We start from the raw sequence: 19,889 nt of genomic DNA on the forward strand, positions 1-19,889 counted from the left end.
ATAAAATGAATTCTACCATTTATTAATAAAATAGTTTAGTTATTTATCCTAGAATGATCAGTAATCATTTTAAGTACATACAGGATTATTTTAAAGGGGGAACAATCAGTCATAGGTTTCAAATAAAGGAAATTAATTTAAATAACTGGAATATTTGGGCAAGATATGAGGAAGAATTTTTTTCAATGTTTTGTTTTCACAGTAAGGGATGTTGAACCACAGAATTGGCAACTAGAAGGGTCTATGGAATTTCCATCTCTAGAGAGCTTTAAATGCATAATAACTGTTATAAATGCTGAATAACTTAGTGCCAGGGCTTTACATATGGTTTTTGATGTCCAAACTATTTCTAAAAGTCTGTGTAATTTAGATTACCACTGCATTAAATTGGCCCTTAATTGTGATGAGTCCCTAGATTACCAAAAACCAAAGTCAAACCGTAAGCACATTCTCTCTATCACTGTCTCTATTTCTCCGTGTTAATGGCTTGACTCTATTTGTCTTTGTCTGTTTGTCTGTCTCTCAAGAGAAACTCGTGACTACAGACTGCCTCTTACTGTCCTGTGGATTATTTGAGTTTGGGAGTTCAAAGCACAAGTAGGGCTAGGAGTATTGATATGGGTGAGTTCTGAATAAAAAAAAATAGTTCAAAAAACTACCTTATATGTGCTTGTTTTTTTAGGGGTGGAATGGAGTAAGGTCAGAGTAGGGAAGAACAAATAAAACAAGATAACCCTCTTGAAACACTGTTTCACAGACATAGAGAATAGAAAAGTTTATTTTCCAAATATAGGATGTAATTATTTAAAAGTGGATTAAAATGCTATATTCCTTAAGCTCATTTTTAAGCTTTTGTTTTGCAGGTTTTTATTTGGTCATCAAATGTTGTAATACTTTTAAATAATGTCATTCATCACAGAGTTGTTCCTTAGGGATATAGGAGTGGTGGTGACAATGAAATGTGCTTTGGAAACCTTAAAGTACTATATAAATGTGATTATTATCCCATTCTCAGCTATTTTGATGGCTTTCAAATAGAAAGTCTTAAGACAAGTCACTATTCTGCTATTATTTAATTTTTATTTCTACTATTATTATATTTAATATTTTATTAACTATTGCACAAGGGGATAAAATATTACTATTCTTTTAACTTTTTTCTTAAAATTTTTTTTCAATTACATGTAGAAACAATTTTTGACAATTGTTTTTTGACATTTTGCAATTCAGATTCTCTCCCTCCTTCCCCTATTCCCTAACATAGTAAATAGTGCGATATAGTATATACTAGTACTTTTGTGCAATACATATTTCCTAATTCCCCATGTCATATCTGAAGACACATATAACAAACGAAGGAAATAAAGTGAAGGATGGCATGCTTTGATCAGCCAACAGATTCCAATAGTTCCTTCTTTGGCTGTGGATGGTGTTTTTTCTTTTTTATCATGAGTCTTTTGGGGTTATCTTGGAACCTTATTTTGCTGATAATAGTTTAGTCCTTCACAGGTAATTATTGTATAATATTTCTGTTACTATATATACTGTTCTCTTGATTCTGCTCACTTCACATCATCATACAAGTTTTTCTGAACTCATCCTGTTCATCTTTCTTATGGCACAATAGTTTTCTATTACAAACATATACTACAGCTTGTTCAACCATTCCCCAGTTGATGGACACCCCTTTAATTTCCAATTCTTTGCCACTACAAAAAGAATTGCCATAAACATTTTTGTCCGAATAGGTCCTTTCCCTCTATCTCTGATCTCTTTGAGATACAGGCTCAGGAGTGATATTGCTGACTCAAAGGATTTACATAATTTTATGGCCCTTTGTGCATGGTTCCATATTGCTCTCCACAATGGCTTTATCAGTTCACAGTTCTATCAAAAGTGCATTAGTGTCCTAATTTTCCCACATGCCCTCCAATATTAATCATTTTCCTTTTTGGTCATATTTAGCTACTCTAAAAGGTGTGAGGTAATATCTCAGAATTGTTCTAATTTGCATTTCTCTAATCAGTAGTGATTTGGAACATTTTCTCATATAACTATAGATAGTATTAATTTTCTTCATCTGAGAACTACCTATTTATACCCTTTGACCATTTATCAATTGGAGAATACTTTGTATTCTTATAAATTTGGCTCAGCTCTCTCTATATATGAGAAATGAGGCCATTGTCAGAAACACATGGTAAATTCCTTCCCCCTCCCCAATTTATTGTTTCCCTTTTAATCTTGGTTGCATTGGGTTTTTTCGTTTAGAAACTTTTTAATTTAACATAATCAAAATTATCCATTTCGTTTTTTGTAATGTTCTTTATGTCTTGTTTGGTCATAAAGTCTTCCTTTATCCTTAAGTCTGACAGGTAAACTTTCCCATGTTCTTCTAATTTGTTTATATATTATTTCCCTTTATTTCTAGATCAAGTATCATTTTTACTTTATCTTGATAAATGGTGTGTGTTAGTCTATGCCTAGTTTGTGCCATATTGTTTTTCAGTTTTCCCAGTAGTTTTTTTCAAATAGTAAGTTCTTCCCTTAAGAGTTTGGATCTTTGGGTTTATTGAACATTAGTTTTGCTGTGGTCATTAACTATTATGTGTTCATTTCCTAACCTATTCCAACTATTCTATTTCTTAGCCAGTATCAGATTGTTTTGATGATTACCATGTTTTAGTATAATTTGAGATCTATTACAGATAAGTCTCCTTCCTTCATGTTTCTTTTCCCATTAATTCCCTTGATATTATCAACCTTTTATTCTTCTGATGAACTTTTTTTCTGGTACAAGGAAAAAAATTTTGGGTAGTTTTATTGGTATGGCACCAAATAAGTAAATTAAAGTAGGATTGTCATTTGTATAATATTGGCTTGGCCTGTCCGTAAGCAATTAATATTTTTCCAACCATTTAGGTCTGAATTTTATTTGCATGAAAAGTGTTTTGAAATTGAGTTCAAATAGTTGCTGGGTTTGTTTTGGTAAGTAAATAGAAATGCAGATGATTTATATGGATTTATTTTTTAGTCTATAACTTTGCTAACATTGTTGTTTCCATTAATTTTTTTTGATTGATTCTCTAGGGTTCTTTATATATACCATCATAATCATCTGCAAAGAGCGATAAGTATTGTTTCCTCATTGTCTATTCTAATTCCTTCAATTTCTTTTATAGCTAGCATTTCTAATATAATAATAAATAGTAGTGGTGATAATGGACACCTTTACTTTACTCCTGATCTTACTGGGAAGGATTCTAGTTCATCCCTATCACAAATAATGCTTGCTGATGGTTTTAGATATCTGAAAATGATGCATTTAATATTTCTGCTTTCCTACATTTCATTATGAGGTGTTTGTGCCTTATTATTCAGTCAGTTTTTGTGTTGATGCATATATATTTAGTATTATTGTTTCATCATTTATGGTACTTTTTAATCACATAATTTCCTTCCTTATCACTTTTAATTAGATCAGTTTTTACTTTTGCTTTATCTGAGATTATGATTGTTATCTCTGCTTTTTCACTTTGACTGAAATATAATAGATTCTGTTCTAGACTATTATTACTATTCTAATACTTGAAGTATCTGTGATTTCATCAGTATGGAGAGGGAACTCCCAGTGTAGGAACTGAACTCTCTCTGTCAATGTAGATTACAACCTATCTATCTCAGACTTAGTGAAAAAGCCCTTTGTTGTTGCTGGAGGCCCCTTATCTAACTCCCTTCCCCTCAGCCACCCTTTTTACCATTTTTGTTTGTATTCATTTAGCATGTCGAAGGTATCTTGGGCCTTCATGATGTAAGCTATCCTCTCCATCAGCATGCGATTTTCCTTTTCAATGCCTCGAAGTCTTTCAGTCTCCTTCTGTAGAGTTCAGGGACAAGAAAAAGAACATTTTAGAAACAGAGAAATTCACCCCTTTTGAGAGCATTAGCACATTCCCTGAACATATCTGATTCTCTCTACTTTGCATTTGCTTTCCTCTAATGAAGGGCCAGCCAGGCAGGCAGCATAAATCTTCAGAAATCATGGTGACAATTATGAGGTGAAACTTTTAAAATGAATCTTTTTTATGTGACCCAGGACACACGAAAGTGAAGACTGCCCTTTTGCCCAGAATAAGAAGTTAAAAACAAAGGTGACAAGGAACGTGATAGCATTAGGTCACCTCTCAATGATATTGAAATATGACAATGGCAATGGAGAAAAAAGCATGTCTCCATGAGGGAGGTTTTACAGAACTCGAAGGCAAAAAACCTTTGAGGCCAGAGGAGAGGGCTAGCTTTTCACTGCATGTCTTAATTTTTAGAGTTCAGAAATGGTAGCCTAGATCGTTCTGAGTTAGTTGTTTGCATTTTATCTCATCCATTTAAGATCACTACTTAATTCCCAGTTTTATTTCTGTTTTTAAAATTAATGAGTTCAGGGTAACTAGGAGGCTTAATGGATAGAGAGCCAGGCCTGGAGATAGAGGTCCTCAAATCTGGCCTCAGATACTTCTTAGCTGTGTGACCCTGGGCAAATCATTTGACTCCAGTTGCCTAGCCCTTAACTGCTCTTCTGCCTTGGAACCAATATTTATATCAATTCTAAGACAAAGTAAGGGTTTAAAGATAAAATAAAATGAATGAGCTCATGCTACTTTTTATAATTATCACCATCAGCCTCAAAAGATAGAGACTATATAATTTATAAACAAATAAATAAAAACCTCAAACCACAACATTTAGATTTTACGACCAGATATCATTAACTGAGTAACCATACCATGGCAACTTTCCACATGCAGCTATCCCTTTCTTTTTCTTTTCTTTTCTTTCTTCCTCTCTCTCTCTCTCTCTCTCCCTCCCTCCCTCTTTCTTTCCCTCTTCCTTCCTTCCTTCCTTCCTTCCTTCCTTCCATATCTTCCATCTTAGAATCAATTCTATCTATTGGTTCTAAGGCAAAAGGAAGTATCTGAGGCCAGATTTGAACCAATAACGTCCCATTTCTAGGCCTGGTTCTCAATCCACTGAGCCCCCCAGCTATAATTTTTCTTTAAAAAAAAAATTAAATGTTAAAAATTACCTTTACCTTTAGAACTAGCAGAGTGCTTAGCTGACAAGGAATGTGTTTTTGTCATTTTTCTACTGCTATTTTCCTTCTATCCCTTCTTTTAATTTTTAAAGTGTAGGAGAAATTTAAAATAAATTAATATTAAATTTTTTTAAAATTAGGAGTAAATGTTTTAAATGAATGTAATGCTAAGAAAAAAAGAGTTTCATCTCTATTCAGAAACAAATGAGGTTAAATTCGTTTCTCTGATTGAATCCCTTCTTTAAAATGTGTTTTGTTTAATAATTACTATGCTTAATTTTTAAAATTCTCTGGTTTTGCTACTGAATGCTTTTTTTGATTATCTATTAAATTAACCTAGAAAAATCACCCAAAGAATACCTTGAACTTCTTTAGATTGAGTTGAAGGTGACTGTAGAGTGAAGGAGGATGACAATCCACTATTGCTTTGGCAGAATCAACCTGGAGCAGAAAATGAACATTTTTATTCCCAGTACAAACTGATCAAATAAAATCTGCTAAGATTTGTAGCTACACTATTACCTGTAATGGAATCACAGTTTTACTTCCCTAAAAAATATGTTACTAGCATTGACAACTCACAATGTATATGTGTGCTAGAGCCACATCATACCAGTTCAGACAGCTAATTATTTAATTTCCATTTTGAGTTTTTACGCCTTGAAAATAGGCAAAAGCTGCAAATCAGGATTTGATTTGTTGTTTTTATCGATTGTTTAAACTTAAACTAATAGAGAAAATATAAAAAATACAAGTTAAAAGGCAGCTAGGTAGCACAGTGGGTAGAGAACCACGCCTGAAGTTGGGAGAACCTGGGCTTAACTGTGACTTCAGACATTCTCTAGTCATGTGACTGACCCCGGGCAAGGCACTTTATCCAGTTGCTTAAGTCAGAAGGTAAAAAAAAAAAAAAAAAAAAAAAAATACAGTGTCTTGCAGGGATTTGGTTAGTTGTTTTCCCTCCCAGATGGCTGCTTGTTAACATGTGCAAGCTCACCCCTGAATTTCATCTCTCCACCAGCTGAGATCTAACCCCTTCTAGTCAGTCAAAAAGCATTTGTTAAGCAACTACTATGTGCCAGGTGGGGGGCAGCTGGAGGTACAGTGGATAGAGTACTGGGCCTGGAATCAGAAAGACATGAGTTCAAATCTGGCTTCATACACTTATTAGCTGTGCATACCTGGACAAGTCACTTAACTCTGTTTGCCTCATTTCCTTAGCTGTAAAATGAGCTAGAGAAGGAAATGGCAAGCCATCCTAGTATCTCTGCCAAGAAAACCCCAAAACGGGTCATGAAGATTCAGGACATGACTGATCTGACTGAACAACTTACAACATGTGCTGGGCACATTAGAGAGGGAAAAAGAAATCTATGTAATTTATATTTAGAAGAATTAAGTGAAAAGGAATGAATTACTTGCTAATGGTCATTTCTATTTTACTATGTATTTCCAAAAGTCCTTTTGGTCATTAATTAGGGAGGCTAACATTGGCCTATGTTTAAATTCTAAGTCTCCATGTAAATAGCCTTAACTCTGTTAACTGCAAAATAGATACACAGAAAAGTTTCTATTTAGAGAATTTATAACCCAAAGGTTTAATTAGAATTGAAGAATATCCAAAATGTTATGCAGATGGGGGATTGGTGGGAAATAGTCTGACTCTAAAAAAGAGGTTTTTGAAATAGCAGTTCCCCTAGTATTCTTAAGTGTTTGTTTTACTGATGATGGCCAATTTGACCAAGGAGCTTTGCAGAATGCCAAGGAAGGATGATCAAAAATAAAGGTAAAAGTTGTTCAGAAGGACTAGATACTGTGAGCCAATGGAGAGGCTCCATTGATACAGCAAGCAACTTTTCATGAAGACTTGGGTTTGAATATTAGCTGTGCTGCTCCCATGCTTTTTGCTCCCTCCTTGGGCTTCAGTCTCCTCCTCTATAAAATGAGACAATGATTGGACTACCTGGGCTTTAAAGTCCCTCCTGACTGTTAATCCTACAAGTTTTACAAATCTTTTCTACAAAATAAGATACATCTTTACCAAATATTGCCCTGGGCCAAACAGGGATCTGAAGATTTTGAACCGGAAAGTAGAGTTCTAGCCTTAGAAGCCTGTCTGTAGGAACATTTTCTAAAAAGCTATAGAGGACTGTTTTGTTTTTGTTATGTTGGCTTATTTAAAACACACACACACACACACACACACACACACACACACACACACACACACNGCTTATTTAACACACACACACACACACACACACACACACACACACACACACACACACACACACACACACACAGTTGGTAGGATCAGAGCCAAGGTAAGATAAAATACTTTTTGGTAGGATAAGGGCTCTCATTACCGGAAAGGAGTGAAAGGGAAATTAAAGTTATCTCCTGATTGGGAGGATTGGGGCCCTTTTCCCACTGCCAAATACATATAGGGAAGCAGTGAGGTTAAAGGGACAAAGGAAGGCAAGAGTAGGATAAATGGGAATTTTTACTTACAAGACTAATCTTATCCTGGAAAGTGGATAGAGTGCTGGTCCTGGAATCAGGAAGACCCAAGTTCATATCCAGCCTCAGATACTTACTAGCTGTGTGATCCTGGGCAAGTCACTTCTATCTGCCTCAACTGAAAAAGGAGGATAATAGTACCTATCTCGAAGTGTTGTTGTGAGGATCAAATGAGATTTGCTAACTTTCAAGTCACAATATAAATACTAGCTATGGAAAATATTATAGTCAATTACAAGGATTCAGAGCTAGCTGAAATAGCAACTAATTGGGTTAGGGTGTGCAAGATAGGCAACCAACCATCTAGACTGTAATATATAGGTAAATCTTGTCCAAATTCTATTTCCTGCCTTCCCTCATCAACAAGGCCCACCCCACTGTATATCTAATAGAGTTCCTAGGGCTTAAGAGCCCAACATTTAAAAGATGTATTTACAAAGTGTGTTGGGCCGAAGTTGAATTGTATATTTAGTTTGTGTGTATATATATATATATATATATATATGAACAATTTTCAGAACTTGAACTGATTTCATACAGTAACCAGAAGATTAATAAAGGTAAAACAGGAATCCAGCACCAGACATTTGCTCTTGGGGCTAAATTATTATTAATTTTGATTTCCGTAGGAATTTATCTTCAATGTGTATCATGAAAGCCAACTGGTATAACATTATTGTGCTTTCTCAACAACTTTTCGATGATATGTTCCATAAGTAAAGAGAGATTGCTGTATGAAAAGGATTATTATTTGTGGTTAAGAGGAAATGAACTTAAAACACATGGAGAGCATTCAGTTTTACATAAGGAGAACTTGTTACCTGTACAGAAGCAACTTTAAAGGCTATTACACTGAATTTCATTACCCTTTCCTTAGAGATAGCTTCTAAAACAATGTCATCTTTTTATTGTTATGATTTGTGTTATGTCTTATTCCCCCTCCTGTACTCTAAACTTGAAGAGCAGAGCATGGAAAAGATTCCAGAACCAGCTGAATTATCTATCAGAGGAGGAACTGTGAGTGGATAAGAAAGGCAGTCATAGTGGGGTGCAACCCATAGGTAAAACTTATGTAAACTTTGCATGTTCTTAGTAAATATGGTTGTAGTGAATTCCTAGGTAGCTATCTTAAACATTCAAAGAAGACTGACTGTATGTCGATGATTTTTGATGACCCAAGCTGGGGATGCAACTGAGGAGTTTACTAGATTGCAAGCTTTTTAAGGACAAGGTTTTTAATATTTTCTACCTTTGTATGCATGTAGCTTGCACAAAAATATTCAGAGTAGAGGTTAGGAAGAATAGGACAAGCCTTTCTTGGCTCTTTCTTCAAACTAGCACACATACATTTATTTTTACATGCTATTGGTACCCAAGAGAGTGTAAACTCCTTAATTGTTTCTAGTTTTGTCTTTATGCCTTTAGCTGCTCCCGTATGTTAGGCTCTTACTAAATGCTCATTGACTTGATTTGAATTGGATTGGATTGGATTGCTGGTTTCCTGACCAAATTACCATTTTATTTTTTGGAATAAGAGGCCTGGGAAGAAATTACAAATATTTTAGTAAATATTTGTTGAATTAAACTGAACTTGTGGTCTATCTCAGTCCATGGCTGAACGATCCAAGTAAGATATTGCTTTTGGATATATGAACATACACTAATGTGCATGTTATACAAAAATATATTGTTTGGAACTAAGCCTGGAGATGGGAGGTCCTGGGTTCAAATTTGACCTCAGACATTTCCTGTGTGACCCTGGATTATTCACTTGACCCCAATTGTCTATAGTAGCCCTTCCTGCTCTTCTGCTTTGAAATTGACACTTGGTTTCCATTTTAAGGCAGAAGATTAAAGTTTGTTTTTTTTTTAAATGTATCATTTGTAACTTACTCTGGATGTTATTCTGAGATTAAGGGAGCCCTCGGTTCAAATCTATTCTTAGACACTAGCTGTGTGTCCTTGGACAAGTTACTTAAACCTTGATTTCTTAAGTATAAAATGGGGATGATAATAATAGAACCCACCTCCTATGGTTGTTGGGTAGATCAAATTAAATAATATTTGCAAAATAATAATTGCGAAATTAAATAATTATTTATAATTATAGTACAAATAAAATAAATGTAAATACTATAAATAATATTTGCACTAGCATAGTGCCTGGCACATAGTAGGCACTTAATAAAAGCTTGTTTCCTTATTTCCTTCCTGGAATGCACTTCTTCCTCAAATCCACCTCTCAGAATTCTTATTTTTCCTTCAAAGCCAAGTTCAGGTACCTCTTCTTTGGAAAAAAATTCCTTGATTTAATTCTTTACCACTAGCCCCCAATTGCTAATGCTCTCTTCTTTTTCAAAATGGCTTTTATTTATGTATCTATCTGTGGATACATGAACAAAAGATAATTTTGTAGTTAGCCTCCCCGAAAGCCCTACAATACAGTGTAGTGGTAACCCTGTGTTCCTGCAGGCCATACCAGTGTACTCTGATGTGCCCATCTGGCATGGCAATGAGCCTGGGTTCCTAAAGACTGTACTAGTGGAGCACAAGCCCTAGAGAAAGGGGACCGAATCCTTTGGCAGTTATTTGGTGATGCCTATAGGACTCTTCTTGATTATTCTTTTCAGTGCATAAAACAAAACACAAAGTATTACAAATAAACAGTTATCAAAATATATTCTTTAAAATGGTTCACAGACCCCAGGTTAAGAACCTTTGCTTTTGGGGTAAAGTTTTCAAGTATGGACTTAGTGATGACAATGGTGAATGTCTTTTGTTCGAGGGCCAGCACAGCTGAGTTCAGAGAGCTTATTCCAAAGCTGTTAAGTTTTTTTTGGCGGTAGTAGCTCTCAAAGACCATCTGCTAAGTTATAGAGAGATTGTCACTTATATCATTGGAGGAAATACTCACGCTGATGAAATTAAAGATTCTAGAGGTATTGAAATGAATGTTTTGTACCCCCTTTCTCCTAGCCAACATCCTTGGATGAAAATTCCTTGAGGGCAAGTTCTGTTTTTGCATGTAATCTACATGAAAATGTGTACCCTGCCCAAACTCCCCTGTAACCTTGAATCTATGCTGTTTAGACTATGCTGTAATGTGTATGAATTTCATGCCAATTTTGTGGAACTGGTCTTGAAGAAAAAAATATAAAAATAAGGGACAGCTCAACAGCTGGCAGAACTGTCTGAGCTGACTTGTTGGTACCAGATTGTTCTCAATTTCTTTCTTTCTCACCGAAATCGCCCCAATTTCCAAACACCCTCCTGTGTGTAGGTTGGCCCTACCACATAATAGGGGCTATAAAAATTTATTCAGTTTACTGAGGTGATAGTTTTAAACAATACTCTTGTTTGGGTCAGAGGATTGGAATGGAAGAGTTTTTTATTTCTGTACTTTTTGAAGCCTGATTACAATGTATACTCTAACAGGTCATATTAAAAGAGATATCCTGTTATGCCCCATTAATCTTTCATTTGAGTGTGATCTTTTCTTTAACGGGTTAAGGAATTAGAATTGGAAATTATGCCAATGGCTGAAATGTAGAATAAGGGAGTTAGACCTTTAAAAAAACATATACCCATAAAAGTTCTTTGGCCTACAAAAGTCCTGAACAGCAGCAGTATAGTATCCCAATGTAATTCTCAGGAAACTCCATCAGATGTTATGACTTCTATTGCAGTCAGAATGAAGATGGACTTTTCTGATGAAGTCTGGAGAGTCATAAAAGAATAACAACAGGCTCAAGAGCTAAATATCATCAGCTCTCAAGCTGTTCCTGGGACTGAGTGCCCAGAGCCTTAAAATGGAGTCCCTCTGCTGCCCACATGTCAGCAGCACAGATTTGGCTTTCTTAGCAAAACACAGATGGTTGGAAGAGTAGGAGAACTGTCTTAATATCAGATTAGGGTCCACTCTTGAATCTTCAAGATAACACCAAATACATGAATTTTTTGACTTTATTGTTCTCCTATTCTGGACTTTAGTATTTGCTTAAATGTCATTTTATATGTTGTTTTATGTATGCTTGTCAAACCACTCCAACTCAATAAAATTGTAAGTTTCCAAAAATCAACCATCTCATTTCCTATTTTATACAATCCTTCATAATTACTGCAGTGCTGCATACATAGTAATATACTCTAAGAATAACGAAAATTTACTAGAAATTGTTTATTCCCATCCTCTGATTTTACAAATGAGAAAACTGAGGTCCAGAGAGAAAGCTCAGTAATGGCAATCAAAACTGGAACTTGGATCTCTTGATTCTCAGGCCTATTCTCTTTCTATTATACCACAATGCCTTTCTCTTCTCTAATGAAATAAGGGGCATCTTGGACCAAGCCTTCACATTTTTTTTAACACATTTGTGGGAATAAATCAGGAGGTATATAAAATTGCTCCGTTAAAGATCAAACTAGAGAAAAAGAGAAGATGAGCTGATTGAAAGGCCTGCCAATCTATGATCTTTGGAACTGCTGAGAAGAGAAAACCTTTCTTTTCCCCATCTAGTATGGCAGGGAGTCGTCATCCTCATCCCCTGGGTAAATGGAGGAGTCTATGACATTGTGAATTGTCATGGATTGCCAGGTGTTATCTTTGAAGTACAGATTGGACCATACTATGTCACCATTCAATCCAGTGGGACCCTTCACTTCCAGCATCAAATATAAAATCATCTGTTTAATACTCAGAGTCCTTCACATCCTGGATTCTTTCTAATTTCCCAGGCTTTTTTATACCTCATGCCCTTCCAGGTAATCTGTGATCCAGGAACAGTGGCCCCCTTTCTGTTTCTCAAATATACTTCATCTTCCAGCTCTGAGGAATTTTCATTGCCTGTCCCCCATGTTTGGAATTCTCTCCCAATTCATTTTTTCCTCCTCGAGTCCCTGGCTTCCTTCAAATTCCAGATAAAACCCCACTTTCTATTAATCTGATATCCCTTAATGATAGTGCTTTGGTTCTGTTGATCATTCCTATTTTTCCTGTATCCATCTTGTTTGTGTATAATTGCTTTCATGTTTTCTCTTCCCATTACTGTGATCTGCTTTGGAAGCAAGGACTGTCTTCTGCTTTTCTTTGTATCCCCAGGTCTTAGCATAGTGTCTAGTATGCAGTAGGTGTTGAATAAATGCTTATTGATTGACTGATTGACCCTTTGAGTAAATAGAAGAGTTTCCTTTGATAGTCTATGGCATTATGAATTAATTTTATACGTCATTCTTCCCACTGACCTTGTTGTATAGGTTCTTAGTTTTGCTCTTTCTTTTGAAGAAAGTAAGTCTAGGAAACCAACATAACTTTCCTAAGTGCTAACAGTATTGGTATGGTGATGAACCTGAAAGAAGAAGTGGCAAGGAAGAAACCTGTTTTACAGGTAGTCCCCAACTCACAAACTGGTTCTGAAAATTCGTTAGAGGTCAAGTTGCTAGGAAGACAGAATGCATTTGTCCATAGAAACAATGTGGTCAAGGGTGGTAAGGTTAACAGGCCACAAAAACCTATTTAACCCACAAAGTAGCTGAATGAAATGCTCTAGAAACTTCTTTTATTAGATTTGTCAATTTATTTGTATAAGGAACTTTCAGTGAAGAACTTTCTCTGCCTGTAGAGAATGATGCCTTCTCCTCAACTTATAGTCTTTTTATTTTTTAAGTCCTTACCTCTGTCTTGGAATTGATACTGGATATCTATTCCAAGGCAGAGAGGAATAAGGACTAGGCAATCGGGGCTAAGTGACTTGCCCAGGGTCACACAACTAGGAAGTGCTTGAGGTCAGATTTAAACCCAGGTCCTCCCTACTCCAGGCCTGGTGCTATATCTATCCACTGTGCTACCTAGCTACCCTCTCAACTTAAAGCCTTAGTGAGCTGACAGGAGCCTTGAGGAATTAACTGATAGGCTTAGTGTTATACAGCCAGGGTCAGAGGCAGAACTTGAACCCAGTCCTACCTAAGGCAAGCTGTATGCCATTTTGTCTCTCTTAGAAACTTGCATCTGTTACATTTTTTAAGAGGGAAAATTTATAACCTGTTCATCATTTCTTGCAGCACAGTAGTGTTCCATCATAAGCATGTGCCGCGAGTTGTTCAGCCATTCCGGGATCGATGGGTATCCCCTCAGTTTCCGGTTCTTTGCCACCACAAGGAGAGCCGTGATAAATATTTTAGAAAATATAGGTTATTTTCCTTTTCCCCTGATCACCTTAGGAAATAAACCTAATAATATTATTAAATAAATAAATCTCCCTTCTAAAAAAAAAAAAAGAGGGAAAATTTATTTGGAGTCCAAAATGAAAGAAAGGACACTGGAAACACATCTATGTAGGTATCTGGTAATGTGACTGGTTGGTGGGAGGGAAGGAGTTTCCTCCAGCTGCCATGGTGACCTAGCACTGAAGGTATTTTCCTGACACATCTTTGGCACCCCCATGATAAGTGCTGGCAATGACCATGCAGAGCCAACTCATAGTGGCTATTCACAGGTGGACAGAGTGATATAGGAATGGAGTCAGAGGTCCTGGATTCAAATCACAGCTCTTCTGCTCACTTGGTACATGACCTTGGGCAAGTTACATTATCTCTTTAAGTCTTAATTTCCTCAACTGTGAAGTAAGGGATTACTCTAGATCATCTCTAAAGTCCCTTTCATCTCTGGCATTTTGTGATCTTAATATATTTGTTTCTATAAATCCTTCTTAGCAGTTTTGTTAAAAGGAACATACATGTTTGATACATCCTAAAATATGCCACATTTAAAATCACATTATGTTTAATGAATAGTGAATTAAATGGACAACATATATTAAAAAATGGGAAATAGTGCTCAAAATGTCTAAAATATGCCTAAAATTACTTCAAGACTTCCATGGAAAATAATATTTTACAATTATTGTTTTATAAATTCCTTCTGCCATCTTTGCAGTAGAGGAAAAGAAACTATATTATTTAATGAAATGCAGCATTCATAATTAAAAGTACTCATTAGGCCCTGAATACATCACTTCACTAGTATTCTAATTATAAAGAAAGTATCCTGTGAAAGGATATATATACTACTAAGGATTCTTAACCTTTTTTGTGTTAATAGAACCCTTTGGCAGTTGGGTAAATACTATTGACTCCTTCTTAGAGTAATGCTTTTAAAAAGCAAAAAATAAAGTACATAGGATTATAAATGAAATCAATCATATTATAATAATTGTTATTTTTTCTAAGCTCATGGACCCCGCATTAAGAATCTCTACTGTAGACAAAAATGTAACTCTCCAGTGCCATGATGGGTCAAGAGCCAAGTGCCATTTTTCAGGAGTCAGTATATAACCATGATGGATGTTAGCAATAGGTCTCCTGACTCCCCAGTGTAAGAATTGAACTACTGCCTTATTTAGCTGCTGTTGACTATGAGTTGCTGAATAGATAATTATTCTTTTACCTGGGCTAATTTCTGTCCCTCCTCTCTTGCCACTTGTATCATCTTGGCTCCGAAGTGCTAAATTTGCTTTAAAAGTGTCTCCCTGCTCTAATGAACTAAAGCTACCATAAGGATTACACAAGGAATCTCAGTTAGTCTGGCTAATGACTTCAACTGGGTATACATCTTTAAATAGCTAAGCAACATTTCCTAACAATGAAACCAATTAAATGGTGAGAAAGGATCTTTTGAGACAGGTGATATGGTAAAATCCCTCTTTCCTTGTCAGCATCACCCAGACATAGCAAGGTTGTGGCAGTTAGAAATGTGCTGTGGGGAAATAGACAGTGTCAGAGAGAAGGGCAGGGAATCAAAAGGGTCTCTATCAGCCCCTGAGTCTGCAGTCTGGGTAATGAGAGAATACACTAAAGGCAGTTTTCTGGTTCTTATTCAGATAATGGTGCCTTTCTCCTAGAAACTCCCATTTGTGAAATTATAGAGGGAGAACTGTCTTCATTTGGATCTGAAAATACTGTTTTTCTATTAAAATCATCTGTGCTCAGTTACAAGGTTAGAGTTTACCTACCTTTTTCCTGTGGTCCTTGTAGGCTCTCTCCCATGATTTCTGATTGAACATATTGTCAAAGTAACAAAACATAGGGATAGGTTGGCATACTCGATGAATTTTACACAGAGGGAAGGAACTCTGGTCATCTTCGTAAACAGACGTCATCTTTATACAGAACTTCATTCAATACCTTGGAGAATGTGTTTGCAGGAGATCACATGGGAGTTGTCATGCCATCCAAGCTAAAAGGAAGAAACAGAATAGCTGGTGTAGTTTTTCAAACAGTGTATAGAATGGCAAAGAAGAAATAAATTCTAGTATTCTCAGGGGAAATTGTCCCAATAAGACTAAAACAGAATAAAAATTCCATTTGGTTACCACTTTTTCCATTTACCCAGTGACAGAGGAAGAAAATTATGCCAGTTGAATAATATTAAAATATTCTTTTTGGGGGGCAGCTGGGTAGCTCAGTGGTTTGAGAGCCAGCCCTAGAGATGGGAGGTCATAGGTTCAAATCTGGCCTTAGACACTTCCCAGCTGTGTGACCCTGGGCAAGTCACTTGACCCCCATTGCCTATAAAAAAAATATTCTTTTTTTCTTTTTATTTCCCTTCTCCTCTTTCCCCTCCCATATGTTTTCCTGAATTATCTTTCTCCTCCTCTTCTTTTCTCTGAAAAATTTTCGTATCATGAAGTCTCAACCAATTTGGAAGCAAGCTCTAACAACAGCCTAGTTCCTTTCAAACCATTTGTCTCTTCTTGTACAGTTGTGGTTTTTATTTAGATAAGCAAAGTAAAAATGATATTACAGTATATGCTAAGTATCTCATTTCATTTTTGTCAAAGCCTTGGGTATCACTGGCAACTAACATAAAGTACAATATGTCAGAATAGAGGCATGGAAATAGCTGTTACTTATTATGGAAGATTTTATTATGTAAAAATGGTGAAGGAGCAGAAAATCCATAATCTCAGGAAGTCATTGCCTAGTGATGAATAAAAGACTGAAATTCAATATTTTATAAAGAATGCAATCACGTATTAGGATGAGTGTGAGTTCTTGATAGCCCAAAAGAATTTAGATAGCACTTAAAAGAAATCAGAATTGCTATAAGTAAGGATATTGTTAAAAATGAAAATATAATTTACAATCATGCTGTGGTACTTTATGTAATATTATATCCTGTTTTGGACATGTTGAATTTAAGGTGTCTACTGGACATCCAGTTCAAAATGAAAGGCAATTGGAGATAGATATGAGATTGAAGGTCAGTAGAGAGCTTGAGGCAAGAAAGATATATCTGAGAATCATCAGCACTGAGATGATAATTAAAACCATGGGAACCGATTATCACCAAGTGAAGAAGTAGAGAAGGGGAGGAGAAGAGGGCCTGGGACAGAACTCTGAGGGACACCTTTGGTTACAGGGTGTGATCTGGAAGAGAACCCAACAAAGAAGGCAGAGAAGAGCAGTCAGATAGATAGGAAGAGAATGGAGAGAGAGTGGTATTCCAAAAAATCTAGAGAGAAGAGTATTCAAGGAGGAGAGAGTGATCAACAGTGTCAAAGATAGATCAAGGAGAATGAAAACTGAGAAAAGGCCATTGGATTTGTTATCTAGGAGATCATTAGTAACTTTGGAGGGAACACTTTAGATGGAATGACAAGGTCTAAAATAATAGATTAAGAAGAGAGTGAGGAGAGAAAAATGGAGGCACTTAGAGAAAGCCTTTTCCAGGAGTTTAGCTACTAAGGGCAGAGGAGATTTAGAATAATAATTAGCAGGGATGGAAAGATCAAATGAGGGTTTTTGCAGCATTGAAGAGATATGGGCATATTTGTAGGCAGTAGAGAATAAGCCAGTAAATAGGAAGAGATTGAAAGTAAGTGAAAGAGTGGGGATGGCAAGGAGCCATCTACTGAAGGAGATGGGATGGAATGGGATTACTTATGTCTTGGAAAACAATAAGGCTACTTCATCATATACGACTGGAGTGAAGAAGGAGAAAGTGACAGAAAGCACTTGAGTGATGGAAAATGAGAAAGAGTAGAGAAGAGAGAGCTTACCTCAAATGATCTCAATGTTTTCTGTAAAATATAAGGCCATGTTCTCAGCTAGGTGTTTAGGGGAAAGGGGAGCCATGGGAAGTTTGAGGAGGTATGGAAAAGTTGGGAAGAGCTGCTATGAAGAGTGGGATAATGAGTTGAAAAGGAAGACATAAAAATATTGCCTAGTAGCAGTGAGGACTCAGATAAAGTTGTATAGCGTAAATTTGTACTGGTCCCAGGCAGAACAGACGCATGATTTTCTCTTCCTTTGTTCAGCAACACATAGATAAGAGCAAAGTCAGTGAATAGTGGGAATGATCCAGGGCTGGGTGTTAGTGTCATTGCTATAATTGTAGGAAGGATTGGTGGCAATATTAAAAGGCTGGTAAAAATTTTGGTGGGCTGAATATTTGTAAAAAATTTAATTTTAAAGGAATTTAACTGATTTATTTTAATCCATTTATCAAAAAGTTACAAAACTAAGTTCATCTAAATAAAGCACACAAATATACACACAGATGTCAGAAAGTCAGTAGATTTGCTATTTAAGAAGCCAAGTAAAAGTATAATGAAGTCTTATTAGTATATTAAGTTTATACATCGCATCTGGTGGAATTCTACCAGAAGAATCCATTTACTTATTATTATTTCATTTGAAATGATAAGCCTAATAGTATTCAGGGAAATTAATTGAGATAAACGTTGCTGAAATTTCATGTTTATGAAACCCCAAGAAAAACCCATGAATGGAATCATGAAGAGTCAGATACAATTTAATAAAAATAGCAACATTGATGAAGATTATGATAGCATTAATGATAATATACTAAATAGAGCCCTTAAGTTTTAGTTTGTTTTCAGATAGATGAGCTAGTGCTAGATAGAATAGGATCATTGTACTTCTTAAAGGCCTCTTTTAAAGCATTCATGTTATAAGTTCTTCTAAACACATTATTACAGATGTAGTCAAGCTGTGGCTGATATTAAAGACTAAATGTCAGTCCCATAGGAGTTGGCCTTATTTGTATAGTTGAGATATGAATTCAAAGCCAAATAAAGATTAGAAACTAAGAAAAATTAAGTGGTTTATGTTTAATATATTTTTAAAAACATGAGTATTTACAATGATTTATCTAAAAAACAGTCAAATAAGAGAAAGGCCAAAAATTGGATTTGTCCATGGTTCATCTCAACAAGTCTTACATATTTTAAGGCACTCAATAAATAATAAACATTTGTTACTGATAAACTGATTAACTTGGACCTTTTATCAAATAACGAGGGCAGCTAGGTATTGCAATGGATAGAATGCCCAGCTTGAAGTCCCAACTTCAAATATAGCTTCAGATGCTTACGAGCTGTGTGACCCTGGGCAAGTCACTTAACTGTTGGCCCCAGTTTCTTCATCTGTAAAATAAGCTGGAGAAGGAAATGGCAAACCACTCCAGTCTTTTTGCCTCAAGAATTATCAAAAGTATAGGCTGGTTTTCAAAGAGGTAGAAGAACTAGGGACCAAATTGCCAACATTTGCTGGATAATGGAAAAAGTAAAGGAGTTTCAGAAAGACATCTTCTTCTGCTTCATTGACCACAGTGAAGTCAATGACTGTATGGATCTCAACAAAATGTGGCAAGTCCTCAAGGAGACGGAAGTATGAGATCCTTTTGTATCTTGAAAAACCTGTGTTCAGGTCAAGTAGCAACAGTTAGAACAAAACTTGGAACAACTGATTGGTTTAAGATTGGGAAAGGAGCATTACAAGACTGTATGTTGTCATATATTATCACTTTATTAATTTAATTTATATGCAAACTACATCACAAAAAATGCCAAGTCAGACAAATGAAAAGTCAGATATGTAGATGATACCACTCTGATGGCAGAAAATGAAGAATTAAGAAGCCTAGAAAGTGAAAGGGAAGAATATAAAAGCTGGTTTGAAGCTTAATATAAAAAAAAAACAAAAAAAAAAAAAACAACAAGATCATGGCAACTGGTCCCATCACTTCCTGGCAAATTGGAGAAGAAATAGAAGCACTGTCAGATTTTAAGGTCTTGGGCTCAAAGATCATTGCTGCTGGTGACTACAGCCATGAAATTAAAAGATGCTTGCTCCTTGGAAGAAAACCTAAAACAAATCTGGACAGCACACTAAAAAACAGACATCACCTTGCCAACAAAGGTCTGTATAGTCAAAGTTATGGTTTTCCAGTAATAATATATGGCTTTGAGAGTTGGACTCT

The sequence above is a fragment of the Gracilinanus agilis genome, chromosome 3 (genome assembly GCF_016433145.1).
Source record: "Gracilinanus agilis isolate LMUSP501 chromosome 3, AgileGrace, whole genome shotgun sequence".
NCBI lineage: Eukaryota > Metazoa > Chordata > Mammalia > Didelphimorphia > Didelphidae > Gracilinanus > Gracilinanus agilis.